We start from the raw sequence: 1,934 nt of genomic DNA, 5'->3' as shown, positions 1-1,934 counted from the left end.
CAGGCACCAACCCTGCAGGGGCTCCATCAGATGCAGGAACTAAGAACAAAGGAGAGCTGGGGTCAGTTAGCAGAGGAGCATGTGAGGGCAGGGAGGGTGGTCAGGGGCCAGTCTCCAGCAAAAGGGCAGAGCAGGCAAGGGCCTGGGGCCGCAAAGGAGCAGTGCTGCAGCTGCCGGCAGAGGTTGCAAGAGGGCAGCTTGCAGACCTCTTTGTGTGGCCTGTGTTGTTACAGTTCTTTTTGAGTTACCTGCCAACATTTAAATACTGAGAGGCTGCACATTCAAAACCAAACCAAACCAAACCTGGATTGTTGGGTTTTCTTAAAACTGTGGTATCTGCATTTCCACCTGACCACAGTCAGCTGGAGCCATGCCCACTTGCGCGTGCACAGGGCTAGAACCTGCTTGGCCCCTGGGGTGGGTGAGGTGGCCTGCACTCTCAGCCTTGGTGAGAACCACTGTAGTGGAGCAAAGGTGCAGAGTTTAACTGTGGTGGGTGGGAGTTGATGTGTTGTGAGGAAGTGGCACTGGCAGGCAAGCATGTTTCTCCAAGGAATACAACTGTAGGACAGAGGCTAAGGGAGACCTGACGTAAAAGGAAGATATTTATTTATTTATGTGTTAAAGATTATTCCATCAGTCAGTCAACAAACATTATTGAGTCTCTAATCTGTGATAGTTACTGAGGGTACAATGTTATCAACATGCAAAGCTTCTGTTCTTGGAGGGTAAATGTGTAATATAGAAGAAATCATTTCAGACACCGATAATAAGCATCAAAACATAAATAGGGCAATGTGATAGAGAGTGACAGGGCTACTTCAGCTGGACCAGTTGGGAAGGCCTCTGCGAGGAGGTGACAAGTAGCCTGACTCTGGGTGATGAGGAGAGAACTGGGGGAGGGTGTGCCAGTGCAAAGGTCCAGGAGTGAGTGCTCAGAGGAGAGGGAGGAAGGCTTGTGTCTGCGACAGGAAATGAGAGAGCCGGTGGAAGGATGAGGCTGGTGGCTGCTGGGCCATATCCTGAAGGGCACTGTAAACAATGGAGAGTTTGAGGTGTGTCTTGTCACCATGTAAAGTTGTTGGAGCTTTTGAAGCAGTAATTGACATTATCTGATTTACATTTTCAAAAGTTCAGTGTGGTTCCCTTCTTGCTCTTTGGCCATCTTGGCGGCTGCTCTTGAGTGTGGGCCATCCCGCACTTAAGACAATGAAGAAGTCGCTGGAGCTGATCAACTCTAGGTTCTAACTTGTTGTGAAAAGTGGAAAGTACATGCTGGGGTACCAGCAGATGATCAGACAAGGCCAGGGAAGCTGGTCGTGTTCACCAGTCACGCCCAGTCCTGAGCAAACCTGAAGCACAATGCCTGAGCCGTGTGGGCCCAGAGTGGTGTCCATCACTGCAGTGGCAACAGCATGGATTTGGGGACAGCGTGTGGGAAATACTGAGTGTGCACACCAGCTGTCACTCATCCAGGTGATTCTGATGTCGTTAGAAGCATGACAGAACAGGTTGCTGAAAAGAAAATCATGACGATTTTTCTTTAATAAAACTGGCCACTTGGGGAGGTGGGAGGAGATAATGGGGTGGGGGGAGGAAGAAGGGTTTCAGGAACAACTGTGAAGGTGCGGTGGGATCAGGGGAGGGAGGTGGGGATGGCTGGGGTTGAGGGAGTAGTGCGAGGAAATGCAGACAACTGTACTTGAGCAACAAAAGTTAAATAAATAAATAAATAAATAAATAATAAATAAAAACTGAATTTAAAAAAGCTGGCCAGAACCTGGTTTTAGAAAAAAGCAAAACCAACAACAACACAAGTCACTGTGGCTTTCATGGGTCAATGGACGTGAAGAAGTCCAGAGAGAAAGCGGAGAGGCCCATGGAGCGGCCCTGTGGTCACCCAGGCTGGGCAGGGGAGAGATGTGAGCAAGGTC

General features: G+C 49.3%; 1 pseudogene; it reads left to right on the top strand.

Moving 5' to 3' along the window:
- The first annotated feature begins 1,209 nt into the window (after positions 1–1,209).
- Positions 1,210–1,547, top strand: LOC123823697 (annotated as a pseudogene).
- Positions 1,548–1,934: the final 387 nt, after the last annotated feature.

The sequence above is a fragment of the Phyllostomus hastatus genome, unplaced genomic scaffold (genome assembly GCF_019186645.2).
Source record: "Phyllostomus hastatus isolate PE091 unplaced genomic scaffold, TTU_PhHast_1.1 phas_contig_5, whole genome shotgun sequence".
Lineage (NCBI taxonomy): Eukaryota > Metazoa > Chordata > Mammalia > Chiroptera > Phyllostomidae > Phyllostomus > Phyllostomus hastatus.
This window is presented reverse-complemented; position numbering and strand designations above follow the sequence as displayed.